Source organism: Ursus maritimus, unplaced genomic scaffold (genome assembly GCF_017311325.1).
Source record: "Ursus maritimus isolate PB19 unplaced genomic scaffold, ASM1731132v1 scaffold_1, whole genome shotgun sequence".
Classification (NCBI taxonomy): Eukaryota; Metazoa; Chordata; class Mammalia; order Carnivora; family Ursidae; genus Ursus; species Ursus maritimus.
This window is the reverse complement of record NW_024423343.1, coordinates 68,120,804-68,141,864: the sequence shown is the minus strand read 5'-3', so window position 1 is coordinate 68,141,864 and position 21,061 is coordinate 68,120,804. Positions and strand designations below refer to the sequence as shown.

The window sequence follows — 21,061 nt, the reverse complement described above, 5'->3', positions numbered from 1 at the left end:
GTAACCAGGTCTAAGTCAAGGTCCCAAAACAAAGAGTCTCTGTAGGATGTACTGTTGAAGAAAGGACTGAGGAACAATAGTAAGAACCCAGACAGAGATTGTATTGTTCACATTAGGGACACAACAAATATCTCAAAACTACTGGGCATCTGCCCTGCAAGGGGTCCCCAAAGTCAGGTTATCACTCCAGCCAACCAGTAGTACTTCTTTTGTCCCATACCTCTCCTCCCTCCTCACAATCCCACACTGGGTCTAGAAGACTCAGAGGTAGCGTAGTGAGAGAGGGGGATGGGGAAGGAAAGAGTAAGACAGGAAAAGAATGAAGAGGTCTACCATGTGCTCTTTTGCCTCTCTCCTTACTACAGGTCCTGAACTAAAACTGGGAGAAAAGTTATTTTTTGTTTATATAGAACAAGACCTTTTAAAACCTGAAAGAAGACTGCACATTAAAAACAACAAGGGGGGTGGGGCTCCTGGGTGGCTCAGTCCATCAAGTGTCTGCCTTCGGCTCAGGTCATGATCCTGGAACCCTGGGATCCAGCCCCGCTTTAGGAATCCCTGCTCAGCAGGGAGTCTGCTTGGCCCTCTCCCTTTGTCCCTCTCCCCTCCACCCCGACTCATGCTCGCTCTCCCTCTCTCTCAAATAAATAAAATCTTAAAATAAATAAATAAATAAATTTTAAAAATAACAATAGCAAGGGGGGCACCTGGGTGGCTCAGTTGGTTAAAGCGTCAGACTCTTGGTTTCAGCTCAGGTCATGATCCCAGAGTCTTGAGATCAAGCCTAGCATTGGGCTCCACGCTCAGTGGGGAGTCTGCTTCTTTCTCTCTCCTTTTTCCTCTGCCCCTTCCCCTGCTCATGTGTGCACAGTCTCTCTTTGTCTCTTTCTTTCAAATAAATAAATAAATCTTTTTTAAAAAATAATTTAAAAATTTTTTTTTAATTTTTAAAAAAATGTCTGGAGACATTTTGGAATTTACCCAGACTTTTTTAAGGGTCAGGGAAAAACTCAAATAGATGAAAGGCAGTGGTGAGAAAATAAATTCAGTGCAGTTCATACAATGTTGTGGGCTATGCTATGTCCCACCAAATTCATATATTGAAGCCCTAAACCCCTGTATCTCAGCATTTAACTGTGTTTGGAGACAGGGCCTTTACAGAGGTGAGTAAGGTCAAATGAGGCTGTTAGGTAAGCCCTAATCCAACCTGACTGCGGTCCTTGTAAAAAGAGAATGTCTGGACACATAAAGAGACACCAGGGGCATGACTGCACAGAGAGACCACTGCGGGAAGAGGCAGCAAGAGGGCAGCCATCTGCAAGCCAAGCAGAGAAATCTAGAACAGTTTCCTCCTTTATAGCCCTCTTTTCCTATCTTACTCTTTCATTTCCCAATCCCCTATCTCAGTGTGTTGTCCCCGCGTCTTTCAGACATGGTGCGGGGTTGTGAGGAGGGAGGAGCGGTATGGACAGAAGATGTGCTACCGGTTGGTTGGAGTGATACCTGCCTTTGGAGACCCTTTGCAGGGCAGATGCCCAGTTGTTTCCATCTTCCAGGTTTTCTCCAGAATGATGAGAAAATAACTTTGTCATTTAAGCCACCTAGCCTCTGATATTTTGTTTTGGGACACCTGGCAAACTAACATTTCTAAAAAACTAGCTAATGGAGGGAAAAAACTCTTCTGCTTGTTTGTTTGTTTTTAATGCAAGTTCTTCACCCAATGTGGGGCTTGAACTTATGGCCCCAGGGTCAAGTGTCGAATGCTCTACCAACTGAGCCAGCCAGGCACCCCAAAATTCTCCTGCATGTTAACTTAAATGCTATATATCTTAGAGCTGCATAAAACTTTTGAGCCACATCTCCATCCAATTTAAAATTAACCTAAAAATTCAAGTTGAAATTCAGTTCGGTATCTTTTTAGAAATTTTTCCATCATACTAGAAAAAGGAAATAAACTCTGCATCTTCAGATGTTCACATTCCATTATGTCGGAAATCCTGCAGCCTCACTGCTCCTTATCATGTGTCAGAAAAAATAAAGAATTTCCCTCTACATAAAATAAGTGACCTTTTCTCATTAACATAAACATATGTTTAGACAGGAGCACTACTTTCAAGGCTTTAGTCATGTTTCTGTAGCTAGAGAAGAGGAGAGAATATTGAGAGTTCAGTTTCATACCGTTTGTAGAAAAGTTGCAAAAAGGAATGGCAATTAAAGATACAGAGCCTCAACAGAAGTCTCTTCCTCAGCCTCTTGGTAGGACTCACTGCCTGATTGCTCTGTGGGTAAAGGGAAATCCTGATAGAATCATGTCCGAGGACTTACCGGCTGTCTCCACACAAATGCCCTACTCTCTACCGAATAGCAATGTCTATAAAGCCGAACATCTCTTCTCTGCCATCATGATCCTATTCTGCTCTCTCCATCCTTTCATCTTGGTTCTAGTGTGGTTGAGAAGATTCTGCGAAATGACATATTTGTGTGTAGCCCTTAGAATGGTGCCTGGCACAGCAGCGACACTCACAGTCCCCCAGTGAGAAACCCGATAGCCTCGTCAACGACTCCCTTTCTCTGGCTTCCCACATTTAGTCAGTCCCCATACCCTGCCCATTGTACAGTCAAATACTTACTCCTAACTGATCTTGCCTCTAATCTGTCTCCTCTCCACTAGATTAGATTACAGTATGTTCTTCTCTGTATCCCACATAGTATTAGAACATGATTTATTCTATTCAATTACAGCTTTCAATATTAAATAATCATTTCCTCCAAAGCCTCAGAAAGAGCACTGTATACAAAAGGTGCAGAAAAGGTGCCTCTTCTAGCTGACAGAAGTCAAATATAAAAATGTGATGGGAAATTCCAAGAAATAAATTTTTAAGTGACTTTTCTCTTCAAAAAGCTAGACCAGCTGTGGCCCCACCTGTCTCCAGACCATACCCCCTCCCTCTGGCAAGGAGCGCCCCACTGGAGAAAGTCTTTACCAGCTCACCCGCCCTCCTGCTGGGCCACCAACTGGACTAAAACTGTGGTTCTTATCTAGGCAGCTTCCCTGACGAGCCCCCACTCCTCTCCAGCCAGTCCCCATGGAGGTGTTACCTGCCTTTAGAGAATACCCATGTCATGGGCCTAAACTGAATAAGTGAATTTTCTACCGAGTCTGATTATTATAGATTCTCTTCATAATAGAGAGACTGTGTCCTGTGGTAGTAACAGCCTAGGCTCCCGAGTTGGACTGACCTTGACTCAAATCCTGGTTCCATATTAGTAGCTATGTGACCCTTTCACCTTTTTTCCCTCATCTGTACAATGAAAATAAAATTTACTTCATAGTGCGGTTGAGATGATTCAGTAAGATAATGTATTTGTAGATAGCCACTAATGTGGTACCTGGTACAGTGAAGTTAATAAATATAGTTTATTTATCTTCTTTATTAATTTATTTTTGGCTCTCTCATTTTGCACTTTAAATTACCTTGAAGTTCTTAGAAGAAAGCCTGGAGTCCTGCTAGCAATGACTCCAGCTTGTACTAAGTATTGTTACAAATTTCTTTATTTCAGGTCTTGCCCTATAATTCTTATAAGTGTATTGGGCCAAAGTATTCAGTTGGGTAGTTTCCTCAAGTTTCTGGATGAAAATCAACTCTAGAGAAGAGTGAATGAAATCGTTGAGCCTCTTATTTCTTTGAATAAGAGCCTTGCTACCATAGAAAGCTTTTCTTCATCTATAATGCCAAAGAGGAACTTCTTTCTTCAGTACTACAAACTCCTCCCGTGTGGCCGCCTATTGAGCCGTAATAGAGAATGTCAGGTTTCAAACCCAATCCTGTCTTTCCTTAGGCACCAGATACATCGTGAACTATTGAGTGCGTAGCACGAGGCACAGTACTTCTAGCTGTTCGTGAGGGTACAAACTACATGCAAGTCATGGCCTTGCTCTTAAAATACAATTCTAGAATAATGAAGGAATGTGTAAGATAGACTGAACTGTATGTCTCAGAGTCTCAGTGCTAGAAAAGTTCAGAAGAGACAGGAGAGTCTTCTGACTCATGACAGGGAGAAGTTTCAGCTTGGGGCAAAAAGGACATCTAACTGAAGAATAGAACATCCAGGGGTGTCTGGGTGGCTCAGTTGGCTAAGTGTCTGACTCTTAATCAGGGGGTTGTGAGTTCAAGCCCTGCATTGGGCTCCATGCTGGGTGCGGGGTCTACTTGAAAAAAAAAAAAAGACTAGAACATCCAAAACAGAACACGAAACACACTGCGTTTGTCCCTGTTTGGATAGCTTCATTTTTCTCCTCAAAAACCCCAACCTCACCCTTGCACACTAGGCAGGAGCCTTCTCTGTGCAACCAACATGAATGCACCCATCCTTTTTCACATTTTTCCTTCACCCACCTTCAGCCCCACTCCCCCTGCTTTCTTCTCAATTTTCTCCTGTGTCCTCTCCCCTCAGAAACAAGCTCTGTGTGAGAAATTCAAACATGCCGGGGAATAGAATCAGAAAGTATGGACGTGTTAGGGCTGGTGGACATTTGAGACACCATACAGTTACTTACTCTTCCCTTCATTTGCTGTTCGCCGTCAAGGACTTTCCACCTTCTGCTATCATTCAGTCATTTTTCCCTTTTTTTTTTTTTTCACTTAAGAGGATGTGAGCCACCCTATCATATACAGAGTTCCCAGTCACTGTATTTCTGCCAAATTTCCCAGATTCTTAAAAATTTCATCCCCTGCCTCTTTGCATATAATCAGTTTAGACAAAATTGAGAAATGGGCAAAACTGCCTTTTGTACTTGTAGCCTTTCATTCTTTGCCCATGTTTCTCTTCCGCGACCACCTCCATCCTAGTTTCTCGAAAATTCCTCATTTCCCTTATCAATAGCCAGCATTAGGGTCTCAGCCACCTTGAGGTTTAATAGCCCACAACAATATAATGGTTCTCCTTAACGAGATAGATTTCATTGGATTCAAAGTCTTCTAGCACAAACAAAGGTCAAACCTATTTCAGACATCAGTCAAGGAGGATTTGGGGAGCCCCAAGATTTTTATGGAGACCAGACATGAAGAGACATTTTATAGTTAACACTGTTTTACCTACCTTCGAGTAATATAGATAATATCTTTACATAAAAGCTACTGTTGAATATTGACGTAACAGAATATATGAAAATGAATCCCCTACATTCAAAAGCATGCCAGCTAAAAATATATTACCTCCCAGTTCTAAAGCCACTTTTTATTGTCCACTCTGAAAAACTGGAATTCTCCTTTTCAGTGAGAATGTCATTAACCTTTGTCAGTATAAGGACTTGGAGAGGCACTATAAAAGAGATAGGGTTTCTCTTTCTGGGTCTGGTGTTTTCCGTTTGCTGCTTCTGTTTCCTAATTGTCACCAGCTTCAAGTGTAGGGTTCATCCAGTGGCACTTGTATGGATGGCTTCCCATCAAGTTTCAGTGGCATCCCTGTTGACAGTTTCCCAATGAGTCTCACCAGTGTCCCAGACATCAGCATCCCAGCCTTGGCCCACCTGCATTTAGGAGAAGTGTTTCCTAAATGGATCAGTCCTGGCCTGGCAATCCAGCAAACGTCTCACAATCCAATGATCTGAAACCACACTTTTTTCAATGTGGCCCGAACCCCAGCCTTGGAGAGGAGGGCTCTTTTTCACATTGCTCCTTCCTTAGGTACCCTCTCTGAGTACCTAAGGAATTTTTTGTTATTTTTTGTTGTTGTTATCTTTACCCCTTTACAGGTCAACCGACTTTTACACTTAATAATTCTTTATATTAAGATTTCCCTATTCAAACTACTATAAGGTGCCTCTTTCCTGATTGGACCCTGACTGATACAGGACGAGGGATGAGATCCTCATCTCTGAAGAATAAATCTTCAAAGTGTTTGTCTAAAAACCCAAAAAATGCAAAAAACCAGAGAGATAGTTTGACTTTCTACCAGAGTAATCTATTGCAAATGAGCCTTATATCGTGATTATGATAAATAAATAGGGAAAAAAAAGGCAGTAAGCATTTAAATCCTAGAACAATAGATTCCCATATTAAACCTGCTACAAAAAATAAAATAAACAAGCTAAAAATTCAAACCTAGATATATAAGAACCTTAATCAACTGTCATGTTTCAGTTTTGTGCTCAAATGAATATCTTCTGTATTTAGTTTAAAAAATTATCTGGGATGGTCCATATATACAATGGAATATTACTCAGCTATCAGAAAGAACGAGTTCTCAACATTTGCTGCAACATGGACGGCACTGGAGGAGATAATGCTAAGTGAAATAAGTCAAGCAGAGAAAGACAACTATCATATGATTTCTCTCATCTATGGAACATAAGAACTAGGAAGATCGGTAGGGGAAGAAAGGGGGGGTAATCAGAAGGGGGAATGAAACATGAGAGACTATGGACTATGAGAAACAAACTGAGGGCCTCAGGTGGGGGAAGGGGATAGACTGGTGATGGGTAGTAAGGAGGGTACGTGTTGCATGGTGCACTGGGTGTTATACGCAACTAATGAATCATCGAGCTTTACATCGGAAACCGGGGATATATTGTATGGTTACTAACATAATATAATAAAAAATCATTAATTAAAAAAAAATTATCTGGGAGAAAAAATTATCTAGGGGAATAAGGAAGAGGGACCCTGACTAGGCTTTCTAAATTGAGGTATAATTGACATATAACATTATATTAGATTCAGGTGTACAACACAGTGATTCAATATTTGTATGTATTGCAAAATGATCACCATATTAAGTCTAGTTAGTATCCATCACCATACATAGTTATAATTTTTTTCTTATAATGAGAACTTCTAGGATCTACTCTTTCAGCAACTTACAAATATGCAATACAGTATTATTAACTATAGTCACTGTGTTGTACATTACCTCTCAATGACTTATTTATTTTATAACTTGAAGTTTGTATTTTTTGACCCCATTCACCCACTTCACCTACCCTTGACCCCCAGTTGGCAACCACAATCTGTTATCTATATCAATAAGCTCAGTTTTTGTTTGTTTCTTTGGGGGGGGTCGTTTTGTTTTTTGGTTTTGTTTTTTAGGTTCCACATATAAGTGAGATCATACAGAATTCGCCTCTGTCTGACTTGTTTCACTTCACATAATGCCCTCAAGGTCCATCCATGTCATTGCAAATGGAAAGATTTCATTCTTTCTTTTTTTTTAGACTTTATTTTTTTGACAGAGAGAAAGAGCGCAGGGGGAGCAGCAGAGGGAGAGGGAAAAGCAGACTCCCTGCTGACCAGGGAGCCCCACACGAGGATCGTGACCCGAGCTGAAAGCAGACGCTTAACCAACTGAGCCACTCAGGTGCCCCAAGATTTCATTCATTTTTATGGCTCAACAATACTCTATATACCACATCTTCTTTATCCATTTATCTATTGATGGATACTTAGATTGTTTCCGTATCCTGGCTATTGTAAATGATACTGCAATGAATATGGAGGCGCAGATATTTTTTCGAGGCAGTGTTTTACTTTTTTTTTAATGAATACCCAGAAATGGAATTGCTGATGGCATGGTAGCATTATTTTTAACTTTTGGGGGAAACTTTTCCACAGTGGTTCCACCAATTTAAATCCCCACTACCTATGCATGAGGGTTCCCTTTTCTCCACGTCCTCACCAACACTTGTTATTTCTTGTCTTTTGATAATAGCCGTTCTAGCAGGTATGAAGTGATTCTCACGGTGGTTTTGATTTGCATTTCCCTGATGATTAGTAGTGTTGAGCCTCTTTTTCATGTGTCCGTTGGCCACCTGTAGGTCTTCTTTGGAAATAACTATTCAGATGCTCTGCCCACTTTTTTATCAGACTGTTTTTGGTTTTTTGTTTTGTGTCATCGAATTTATGAATTCTTTATATATTTTGGATATTAACCCCTTCTCAGATATTGGATGTGCAAATATTTTCTCCCATTCAGTAAGCTGTCTTTTCATTTTGTTGATGGTTTCCTTTGCTGTGCAGAAACTTTAGTTTAATGTAGTTCCACTTGTTCATTTTTGCTTTTGTTTCCTTTGCTTTTGGTATCAAATCCAAAATATCATCAAGACCTATATCAAGGAATTTACCACCTATGTTTTCTTCTGGGCGTTTTGTGATTCAATTAGGCTTTATACATTAGTTTCTGTGCAAAAAACATTAGCACAAAATAGGCCACAAACAGGCCATGTTGGAACTATAAGATCTGAAGTCATGTTATTTTTCACATGGTATTCAGAGTTCCAAACTTTGAGTGACAGAGAAAGGGAACATGATATCTGTCTCAGGGAGTTGTTGTAAAAATCAGTACTTAGAACAGTGTTGGCCAAGTAGCAACTTCTCCAAAAGGTTATTTTTTGTGGTTATTACTGTTATTCATGACTTCTTTTTTTACTATATTGAGTAGTACGGCAAGAAGATTTCACTTGCTAGTAACAGAAAATCCAACTCAAACTAGCTTAATAAAAAAAAGTACTTTTGGTATTACATAATAGCAAAGTCAGAAGGTAAAGGGAGTTTCAAAGTTGATTGATCTGGTGACTCAGCAATATCATTAAAGACTTATTTCTGTCTATCACTCTTTCTGGCTACCCACTGGTGCTGGTTTTCCCAAGGCTGAAGCTTTTTGTAGGGTTGGGCTGGCTGCCAGCCATAATAAGGGTAGTGCATCCTTGTTTACTCTCAGTGAAGAAGTGAGCTCTGTCTTGCAAACAAGAGTACTGGGATTCACCTAGATCTTAGCTCACCCATGTATCAGGAATGGAGTTAGCTTCCCAAATACCATGTAGGTTGTAAGGGAGAATAGGAAAAAGCAATATGGATGTTGCATAGATGAACCAAAGTATCTTGCTTAAATAATTTAATTTCCCTCTGTCAAACTTTCCTGCAACCCTGTACATATTCACATTATGATTTTACAGAGACAGTGAATAAAAATATGGCAAGGAATAAAGAATATAACCAAAAAACTCTAATATAGCCTTACCATGTGCTCGGTGTTTTAAATACTTTACATATACTCACCCATTGGATCCTCAAAACTACCATGAGATTAAGACAAGGAGCTATTCAAGAATGGACTCAGGATTTGGAACATAAGCAATATGGCTCTGGTACCTATGTGCTTTACCCTTCTGCCACATTGCCTCTCAACAAAGAGCTGATTTTCAGTTCCTCTGATGTGCTAAACAAAGAGTTTGGTTCAGTGCTATCCTCTCCCCAGAGATGATCAGCATAGAGCAACGGATGAAAGAAGGATTAATGAATAAATGAATGACAAGGAAAAGGTGTTCCGAGAAGCTTTTTTTCCCCATTCAAACAATATTTTAAAACCCAAATCCCAAGGACAAGAGACAAAGCACACACCAATAGAGTGATGAGAAAACGTTCTCTAATCACACCTCACTCTGCTTTCAAACCCTGATAGCACCCTCGGATTATAGTCGGAGACGATCAAGTACTTTGGAGCTGGGTTCTCTGATGCCAGGGGAAATCTGTCAACACCATCAATCAGCTGCTTGATAGTGAGAACATCTACCTCTTTGAGTCTCAGTTTCTTCCTCTTTGAAGTGAAGGGATTCAACGAGGTTATCTAAAGAATAGCATGTACACACACACACACACACACACACACACACACACACACGATTACTTCTACACCGCTACCACTACTTCAGTCTTTCCCCCTCAAACAATAGCTCGTGATTTTACTTAGAACCATGTTTATTGACTCTTTCGTCACGACCCTGGCATCTCTCCAAATATGATTAATTAAAAGGTAATTGGTGAACGGAAGAATAAATAACATACAAGGAACCTTGAAATCTTTCTGTGAGTTTCAACTAGTTAAGCTTCTCAGTGTTCCCCTGGAGTCAAGCTAAACAGTTTCCAAAGGGCAAATATCTTTGAAAGTCTGACTTATTTTATTAAAGCTACAGAAAAATGCAGAGTTTATGGACTATCCTTTTTGTCTTTTCTCTTCTCTTTTCTCTTCTCTCTAATTTCTATCTCGTTGTCACTGTGTCTTAGAGTTTATAGATGGGCTAACGTGGTTTTTTTAATCTCCTCAAGAGAATCACGAGTATGAACTATCAATCCTGCTAATATTAGAAACTGTATCAGGACTAAATTACTGTACTGTTTGCATAGAAAATTATTGATGACCTTAAGCATCTCACAGCAATTTCAATTTTATGAGTACATAGATCCAGAAGAAATACGTTTCCAGTAATGCAAATTTGTTTTCTACCATTTATAAATTCTGGATCTCTGTGAAGGAGCCAAGTAATTTTTATTTTCTTTATTCCAATATCGAAACCATTTTTCTGGGTTTCTCAGTTTAGAGAAAGAAAATGCTTGTGAGACTCATTCTTTTGGTGGGTGGTTCTCATTAACCTTGGACAGGAGGAATCCCATTACATAGATCAAAATAAAAGGGCCATTTGGCAATAAACTAAATGTATTATTACCTTGGCCATTAAAAGAGAAAGTTGAATACGTAACACCTGAAACAGACATTTCTATGGTGAGGTGCCTTTATTCCCTGATGAAATTGTGTCAGCTTACAGAGATTTTTAGTGGAGAATTAGATAGTTCACCTTATACCCTGTAGAAAGTACCATGGGGTTTGTTCGTGTGTGCAACTCACTCAACTGTACATAACAGATTAGAAAGGGAAAGAATTAAAGGATAAGTAAATCTTCACAAACAAAATGTGCACCATCATCTTCCTTAACTAATGACATTCAATCTGCTCCAAGTCTGCCCTATTTTCCTAAATTGGCACTTAAGAAAAGGCATCAAGTCTAATTCGCTCCTCCACTTCTCAGCAAGAGCCCCCTTCGCATCGCCCTCCTTTTCCTTTCCCATCGTCTCGTTGCCTCTGATTACACCGTTCCTAAAATCCTATCCTTAAGCCAAATTAGTGCATGTTGAGAAGGATTGGAGGTATATATTCCCACTAACTTCTTTTTAGTCTGGAAGCTTGCAAAATTGGGCATAAGAAGAAATAAAAATCGGTAGGGAAAACATCTGAACTTCTTTTTACCGCCTCTAAAATTCCATATTATCAGCGAATGAGAGGATCTGTATTAAATAAAGTGCCCTATAATGGGCATCATGGCTGCACTACAGTAAAGTTGTTAAAAGCATGGACTTTGGAGACAGATGCCTGCATTTCCATTTACTAAGCTACGTGCACTTGGTTAAATTAGTTAACTTCTTGATGCCTCTGTCTTCGTATCTATAAAAGAGCATCCTCCTCATAGGGTACTTATAAGAATTAAATGAAATAATACATGTAAAGTACTTAGAATTGTGCCAGGCCCACAGTAAATACTACACAGGTACTAGCCATTATTATCTCATCTGAGATGTTAATGCTCTTGCAAGATTCCCAAGCAGCGGTCATTCATCTTCGGCTTGATTTTTCCCAGTAATTGGGAACTCACTTCCTCCCAAGGTGATCTGTCTCATCTTCTTACTATTGGAATGTTGATCCTTCTATAGTGAGCCAAAACTTGTTTTTCTGATAGTTCCTACTTAACCAGTTTGAGGTCTACGTGGGAGCCATACAGAAGAATTTGCGACTTGAACACTGTCATTTCCTTCTCATTGTCTTTAAGCTAAACATTCTCCACTCCTGCAATCGTATACTTGTGCTATGGATGAGTATTTTACAACCAGTTCATCTATGGGCGTCTTAAAGAGCAGTACCCAGAAAGTCAGGTCTGAGAGCAAGACTAGCATTCCCCTATTCTCGAGGACCTTAGGATTAAGGTCCTGTTCATTTTGGAGTTTCTTAGCATCCACAGATTACCCCCTCAAATAAAACTCTTCGGTTGTGTTTGTGTGACTTCTACTAAGTTGAATCTCATCATCTCCTTTCTGGGCTTAGGCCACTTTTTCCTGGTTTTTTGCTTGTGTGTTAGTTTGTTTGTTTGTTTCTAGGATGGTGGTAGGAATGGCATTAGTAATTAGACAACTTTAAAACTACTATTAAAGTTTATCTTGGCATTGGCCTATAACTTGAGTTTGTCAAGATATTTTTGGATTTTAGTTCTATCCATCTTCTTTCTATCATACGTCACTAAGTGTCCTCTTTACTTTGATAATCAAAAATACGTAGGCATCATAAGATGAAGAGGACAGAGTACTGGGAAGCCAGAGCCCCACTTTTATTCCTATTCTCAAAAATAACAGGTCTGAGGTACTTCTTAACTGCTCAGTCTATCTGTGTACCTCACACATTTATTTTTTTAAGGAAAAATACCAGGAACACTAAAACAGTGTCTATCATCAAGACTATAAATAACCCTCTACAACGTTAAAAAGCAAATTAAGATTTTTTGGAGAAATTTTACTTATAAAGCTTTGGAAACAAGCAAAAAGTCACAAGGTTAGCCCAGAAGAAATCAAAGTGGAAAGGCCTAAAATACATTTTTAACACTTGGTCCTTCTTGCTTGTTCAGTCCCTGGATATCTAGGCATCTCTTCCTGAGCTACTCAGGCTCTGGGGACTGACTCTCTGCCCACAAGCACCTTGTAGCTCTGCTCTTGCCTTTGGCAGTGGGCACAGGAAAATGTTGTTTGCCTACCTGTCTCTTCATTAAGATCATGAGCTCCTCAAGGGCAAGAAAAGATCTTTTTAATAATCCTTATACCCAGCACAGATCCTTACACATAATAGATAATAAATTTTTATTGAATAAATAATAGAGCAAGCATGCTAACTACACATCCCTATTAATATAAGGCCAGTCATTAACTGAGGTTACCCCTGAAGTATAAGAATGGTAAAGAGTAAGGCTATTTCCCTTTCCCTGCCTCTTCCTATTTCGACCACATCTCCTCCTTTCCCCATCCATTATGGCCAGAAATTCCATTAAATGGGGACACCTTTAACTCTACAACTCTCTAAGATATAAAATGCAAATATCCCCAACAGAGAAGCAGTACTTTGGCATAAATTTATATTAAGTTGCAAATTAGTGATACTAAATACTCCCTTCAGCACACTGTGTAGAGATTGGGGTGTTAGCAGAAAAGGAGTATCCATTGTCCCTGCAGGTTCCTGCCTGCTTTGGCCCTGGGCCTACAAAATCCTAGAGCATCAGCCCACCAGCAAGCAGAGGCTAGAAATTTCTGCAGCTTCCACAAATACCCAAGGATCCACCCTGAAGTTTCCCATGTGATCAACTGAACCAAGTTCCTCGATCAGACACCTATTCCAGGCAGCCCAGCTGCTCAACTAGCTTCTAGCTTCAGAGCTGCAGGTATCTGCCTCCACTCATGGAAGAGAGGGCCTATCCCTGAATCCCTGTCAGCAGTGAAGAGCCCTGGCCTTGCCCACTTCTGTTCCCAGGGAAGGCTCTGCTTTCCCGGGATTCTTCTTAGGGAGGCCTTTGACCCGGATCTGCCCTGGGAACCTTGCTGCCTCAAGGTGGTGATATCTTCATTATTTGATTAGGAACTGCTTGGCCATTCACCTCTGCCTAAACAGGAATCTGACTTTTGCCTCTCATTCTCTAACTTGGCCTTGGAGCGCCCTCCCAAATCCTCCTGCCCTGGTCATTGTACCCTAAACTTTGCCATCCTGGCTTGGTGCCAGTTTCCTTCTTCCTCCCCTGCAGTAATCTCCATATCTCTATCTGCATGGTCATGTGGTTTATGACTCTGAGAGGAAAAAAGGAGGGGGAGGGAATAGGAAAAGGAACTGCCAGAGACAACAAAGATACAAACTTCCATCTGTCTCACATGTTTTGCCGAGAGCCAGAACTGCTTGGTGGTACAGGTTTTAAATTCCATGCACTCGGACAGAGTTTCCTCAAAAAAGCATCTCTTAACTACAGCTTCTCTGTCTTGCCTCGAGACCCTCCTGCAACCAGCGGCCCACCAGGTGGAGACCAAATTCCCAGGACTAGCCAGTTCTGCTGGAGCTTGGGTATCTGCCAAGCTCACAGGCCAAAGCAAACAGAAGAGGGAAAGGGCACAGAATGGAGAGACCAAAGGGGCATTTCCCAGCGAAGACATCAGCACAACCACAAAAAAAGCAGTGTTTTTAAAATTCTGCTCATGCAAAAATATAAATTCTTGAGAAGAAAATTTTCCTCCCGCTTTTTGTTTTAATTTGCTGTATTTACAGTATTAGATAGGTTTTATTTTTCCATTGCATACAAGAAAGTTGAATGTTGGCTATCTGTGAGAGAGTTGTTAAACACAAGTGCTGAAAGAAATTAATAGTTCACTTTATGTTCAATGAGCAAATGGAATGTTTTTCATTACAAGCTTATTCATCATTTTAGATGCTTTAAAACATATTTCCTTTTCATGGAATAATTTCATCATGAGTAGACATATCTCAGGCTTACTTAACATCTAATTTAAGAGAGGGCAGTGTGTCAAAGTAGAAAAGAAACCAGACTGAGAATCAGAAGCTCTAAATTCTAGTCCTTCTAACAGTGGCACTTCAGGGATAGTCCTAAACTCGTCTGCAACATGCAGGCATTGAACAGAGCCTCTCCATCTTTTGTTGTTGTTGTTACAGTCATTTTCCTGTTCAGTAACTTGGTGTCCTAAGAGTACGGTACAGTAAAAAAAAGAAACACACTGGGATTCAAAAGACTCAGCTGCTTCTAACTTTCTTTATGACTTTGAGCATTTACCCTCTCCTGTTTCCTCATCTGTAATAAAAAGGAAATGGAACATACGGTGTCTCAGGACATTTCCAGCTCTAAAATTTTATAACAAAGAAAAATGGCCATCGTGCATATGCTGCCTTCCACTGGCATGTAAACTTGATGTTTTGCTCCAAGTAGCCCAAGAAGAATACATGCATTTGTGAAGCATTTCCCCAGTGTGCTGGAGCATGCACGCACTCATTCATATGAACAGAGCACCTTAGCTCCCAAGGAGAAAGCTGTCTTAAGAGCCTTTTTTGGTTCATCTTTCTTCTCAGTCTCTGAGACCATGCTCTGGAATCCAGCACAAACTTCATTATTCCTAGGCTTCATCATAGGGACCTCCGTAGGCTTTCAAGCAAAGGCAACCACGCTCAAATCTAGTCTTTGCCTGCTGTTTATAAATATACTGCTTAAGTAAAAAAAAAAAAAAAAAAAAGCCTTCTTAAAAGCTAAAAAAAAGCCATTTTTTCAAACAGATTTTAACATTTTCTTACATGAAAATGTGATTAATCCAAAAATATTTTTGTGTTTACAATTTCTGGACTTTTGTTAAAATGCCCTAACTAGTCAAGAAAAGTATCTTTGATTCAAAAGGAAGTCAGCGCTGTAGTCACGGGTGGTTTACAGAACATTTTCTGGTAGTCTTTGCTTCATTTCAATATCTTGCCACGATTGGCTGTTGAAAGCTACAAATAAGGAAGTCTTCAATTTAGGGGATTTCTCAGTGGAAGTTCCCAGTTCAACACAAGAGAGAGCTCAGGACGGTTTGGGCAGCATTGCTAGAGCCTGCAGATAAAGCTTCCAGACTCTGCAACTGGCCACGTCTTTCAAGAGCGCCAGTCTATGAAGGAGGACTTAGAACCTGGAGAAGAGGTAACCAAAACTTTAGTTGTTCCTACCAATTCTCAACCTAGCAAGGTGGCCTGGATGTCTTAGACTGAAGCGCTGCAGATTTGTTCTACTCTTCGTCTGCAAAGTGAGTAATTTATGACATGATTCAATAATGTCTTTGTATTTATTGTCATAATTGGAAATTTGGCCTTTAAAAGATGGGGTCCCTAACCAAGACTAAAGAAAATTTTTAAATACTGTGATCTTTTTACAGTCTTCTCAACTTTTAAGATCCAATTTACATCTCTACTTGAAATGATATTTTTAAGTTTATATCTGGAATATATAAGCCTTCTCCAATGAGTGGTTTTTATAACATAAGACTTAAAAGATATGTATTTGGCATAATTAAGTTGTATATCACTTACTAGGTTGAACAATAAACTAATCCTATATATATTTGTACTTTTGGGGGACCAAATTTTTAAAGATCAATTCTGGCCTGATTCAGTCCATTCAAAAATTAACTCAAGGTTAGTACTTTTTCACCTCTTAAGAAATACACGTAAATGAGTATTTTTTACAGTAAAACATTAACCTTACAGACAACATTGCATTTCCTATCTTAGAACATTTAAGCTTTCACCATGGTAGTAATCCAGTCTTATTGGTACCAATTGGCCTTTATTTTCACAATCAAAAATGAATACTGAAGATTATGTAGTATTTTCTTAGGAATAATCCTAAGAAAAGTTGATAGTTTGAAAAGATTAAACAGCAAAATCATTACCAACACCAAGAGCTGCTGTTTACTGAATGTCTGCTGGAGAAAAACAGTCACAGGATCTTCCAGCTATGTAAGTGGTGGAGCCAGGGCTCACATCTGAATTCATATTACTCCTTTTCTTTTTATGACTCTCTGTTACCACTGCTCTGCCCTCTTACAATATTGAAATCGTATTTTGAGATGTCTTTTCCAAAGTGCAGAGTGATGGGGGGAAAAGGAAGATGACTTGGCCAAGTTCACAGAGCAGGCAAGTCATTCATAGAAGCTTAGAAGTCATTCCAAGGTCTCGCTTCTGCTCGCTCTCCCACCCCATTCTTCTCATTCCTTCCAGGATGCACTTCCACTCATGCACAGGTGCACACATTAGTTACTTCCATGCAGTGGGGGACATGGGACTGTATACTAGGTCCGACCTGACTGAGGTTCCTGCAAGCAGCTAGTTAGGGCCCCAAAGCAACATCCGGGCAATGAAAGAGATGGCCAATGGAAAATATTGAATCAATTTGTTAAATTCTGCCCAAAAAGTCCTGGTTGGAATTTCATGGAACTTACTAATTAGAGGGAAATGATCATGCTTATAGTAGAGAAACTTCCTGTCTGCACACATTTTTTCTCTCCATGTATTAAGGCTCCGGGAAACACCATAGGTTCTTTATTTATTATAAAATATACTCCAATATATTTCATCTTCTTTGTGTATAGGGTTGGGATGCTATTTGGATATGGACATTCTTTCCACTGTTTTTTCTAACAAATTACTGCTAGCATTTAGAAAAGTTCTTGATTTCATGTTTTTATTTTGTATCCAGCTATTATATTGATCCTCTATTTGTTCCAAATTACTTTAGGTAATTCACATGTGAAGCCTAGTTCAGAAAAATGTAATTTTTTCTCCTCTTTTTTTTTTCTTCTCACCAAAACTTCTAGAACAATGTTTAATAACAGAGGACATAGCAGCTAACCTTCTCTTGTTCTGATCTCAGTGGGAATTTCCCTAGTGGTTAACATTAAGAATGATGATGGCTGTTGGTTTGAGATAAATACATTTATCATAAAAACCAAATAACTACCAAATCTAGTCCTCGCTCTGTTTTACTAAAGGTATATCAAGCCTTCATGTTAACCTATATTCAATGTCTTCTGGTATTATTAGAGATAACTGTAAGATTTTTTTCTACTTTAAGGCATGTAGTGCTCTGCTGTTACACAATGCAGTAATTGCCTTATTTAAAAATTCTGTGTTATCAAAAATCATGCCTCCATAATAAAGGTATGTTTATAATTATAAAGTATATTTAGTTATTGCTCTAGTTAAAATAATAAATTAGTTGATCAAAATGAACCAAACCAACCCTACACATTTCCTCATTCTCTCTTTAATCCACATGCTCAGATGCCTCCTTTCTATTATTTTGGCTTCACAATTCAGTTCACAACTCAAATTAACAGAAAAGAATGAAAACAATGTGGCACAGCCAAGAAACCCTATCCAGGCAGAGCAACCAGATATTCAAACAAAGCAGCTGTTCCTACGCTTTGTGCAAAAAAGCTTTCTCCCTTTGATGACTGTGCTAGCTGCCAGCCACGGTTGTGTTATAACCAACAACGGTACGCAAAATGTGGGTCCAAATTAAATACTATTACACCAATTTATATTAAGAAAATGCATGCTAAAAAAATCTGTAATTTGTTGAGGACTTTTGCTTTCATTTGTACAAGTGAAATTCATTTGTATTTTTATTTTTTGGTAAAAACACCGAAGTTTTCCATGTTCTAAAAATGTTTAATGAGAGTTAGCTGCTCCTTGAAATGTTTAAAGAGCAAATCTTCACACTGTTTGTCCTTGGTACCCACTTTTCGAAGTAATTCTTTAAAAGCTTTCCAATATTTTCTATTGTAATTGATCTAGTTGGGTTTAATGTTATTTTTTCACGCAGTTTAGGTAGCTTATAAATGATCCTTTTCATCAAATTTTTCAAAAGTATTAGCACACCCAGTATTCTCTTGTACTTTTTTATCATCTCCAAAACTATATAACTATAACCTTTTTCACTACTAGTTTTATTCTTTAATGTTTTTGCTCTCTTTTTTTTTCCTTATTGGACATGTCAAAGAATTTATCCCTTGGATTAATCATTTTATGATTAGCTCTTTTTAAAATAGTTTTTGCTTTCATTTCTATCAGTATTTTCTCTTTTTTTTTTTTTGAGATGTATTTATTTATTTAAGAGGGCAGAGGGAGAGGGAGAGAGAGCATCTCAAGCAGACTCCCCACTGAGTGGGGAGCCTGATGTGGGGCTTGATCTCTGGACCCTGAGATCATGACCTGAGCCAAAATTAAGAGTTGGAAGCTTAACCAACTGAGCCATCCAGGCACCCCATCTTTATTAGTGTTTACTTAATGTCTCTTATTAGACTATAGTATTTTACTTTTTTTTTTTTCAATTTTTGAGTTAAATGCTTAGTTCACTTATTTTTTTTCTTTATTCTTTTATTTATTTAAAGCTAAGAATTTTCTGAGCACCATTTTAACTACATCTTACAACTTTTGCTAGGTCACTTTCACATCATCATTATTTCATGTTTTTTATTGTAGCTTTATTTCCTCTTTGATCCAAGAGTTATTTAGGACAACCAAGTTTTTTTCAGTTAATAGGCTTTGTTTGTTTAGAACAGTTTTAGATTTAGAGAAAAATTGAGCACACACAACAGTGAGTTTCCATATACCACCCTGCCTCACCTCATCACATAGTTTCCCCTATTATTAACATCTTACGTTAGGATGGTACATGTGTTACAATTAAGGAACCAGTATTGAATAAAAACCAGTATGCTTTTACTAACTCAGTCCATAGTTTATCCAATTTTCTTATTTCTTTCCCTTTTTAAACAATTGAGGTAAAATTCACATAACATAAAATTAAACATGATAAAGTGAACAATTCAGTAGCATTTATTCCATTCGTAGTGTTGTGCAACCACCACCTCTATACTGTGTCAAAACACCTGTATCACCCCAAAAGGAAACCCTGTGCCCGCTCAGCAGGTGCTCTGCATTTCTTGCTCCCCTCAACCCCTGGCAACTGCCAATCTGTCTTTTGTCTTTATGGATGTACCTGTTCTGGATATTTCCTATAAGTGAAATCATATAATATGTGACTTTTTCTGACTGGTTTCTTTCACTTAACATAATGTTTTCAAGATTCATCCATGTTGTAGGCTATATCCATACATTCCTTTTATGGCCAAGCAATATTCTGTTATATGTATATACAACAATTTGTTTATCCATTCGTCTATTGTTGAGTAGGATAGTTGGGCTATTTTCACTTTATGGCTCTTGTAAATAGTTTTGCTATGACCATGTATTTATACGTATTTGTTTGAATACCTGTTTTCAGTTCTTCTTGGGAATAAACCAAGCAGTGGAATAGTGCGTCATATGGTAATTCTGTTTGATGTTTTAAGGAAGAACCAAATAGTTTTCCAGTTGTCAAACCATTTTACATGCCCACCAGAAATGTATGAGAGTTCTGATTTCTCCACATTCTTGTCAACTCTTGTTATTCTGCATTGTTGTTGTCGTTATTATTATTATTATTATTATTGCTATCTTAGTTTAGGTGAAGTGGTACCTCATTGTGATTTTGATTAACATTTCCCTAATGACTAATGATGTCGAGCATCTTTTAATGTGCCTGTTGGCTATGTGTATAGTCTCCTTGGAGAAATGTCTGTAAGTCCTTTACCTGTTTCTAAGTTAGGTCGTTTGTCATTTTGCTGATGAGCTTTATGAGTTCGTTATATAGTCTGGATTCTTAGAGTCTTATCAAATATATGATCTGCAAATATCCTCTCCCATTCTGTAGATTGTCTTTTGATAATATCTTTGATGTCTTTCAATGTCCAATTTTTTTGTTAATTTTTGCGAAGTCAAATTTATTTTTTTTCTTGTACATTATTTGGTAGCATATCTAAGAATCTATGGCCAACTTCGAGGTCATAATGACTTACCTCTAAGTTTTTATCTAAGAGTTTTACAGTTTTAGCTGTTACACTTAGATCTATTTTGAGTTAATTTTTATATATACTGTGAGGAAAAGGGTCCCATTCTTTCTTTTGATTACAGCTATAAGTTGTCTTAACATCATTTGTTAAAGAGACTATTCTTTCTCCATTGAATAGTCTTGGTGCCCATGTCAAAAATCAATTCACCAAATATGTATGGGTTTATTCTTCACTCTCAATTCTAGTCCATTGATCATATGTCTATCCTTACGCTAATGGCACACTGTTTTGGTTACTGGAGCTTTGTAGTAAGTTTTGAAATTAGAAAGTATGACTCCTCCAACTTTGTTTTTCTTTTTCAGTATTCTCTTGGCTACTCAGGCCCCTTGTAGTTCCATCTGAATTTAAGGATCAGCTTTTACATATCTGACAAAAGAAAGGGGGGGCACTGGAATTTTGATATAGATTACCTTAAATCTGTAGACAATTTTGAGAAATATTGTCATCTTAACAATATTAGTTCTTTCAATCTAAGAACTCACAATGTCTTTCCATTTATTTAGATCTTTCTTCATTTCTTTCAGCAATGTTTTGTAGTTTTCAATGCACAAGTGTTTTACCTCTTTGGTTAAATTTATTCTTAGATATCTTATTTTGGGGATGCTATTATAAATGGAATTATTTTCTTAATTTCCTTTTTGGATTGTTTATTGATGATGAATAGA

General features: G+C 38.5%; 1 protein-coding gene across 2 annotated transcripts in view; it reads left to right on the top strand.

Moving 5' to 3' along the window:
- Positions 1–15,468: 15,468 nt before the first annotated feature.
- Positions 15,469–21,061, top strand: part of TANK (TRAF family member associated NFKB activator) — an 86,971-nt gene continuing 81,378 nt past the window's right edge. Inside the window, exon 1 of one of the 2 annotated variants that reach the window (XM_040644580.1) lies at positions 15,469–15,583. The gene's annotated coding sequence lies outside the window, so the exon portion shown is untranslated. Of the gene's footprint in view, positions 15,687–21,061 lie in introns of both variants that reach the window. The other variant, XM_040644579.1, reaches the window with a different exon arrangement.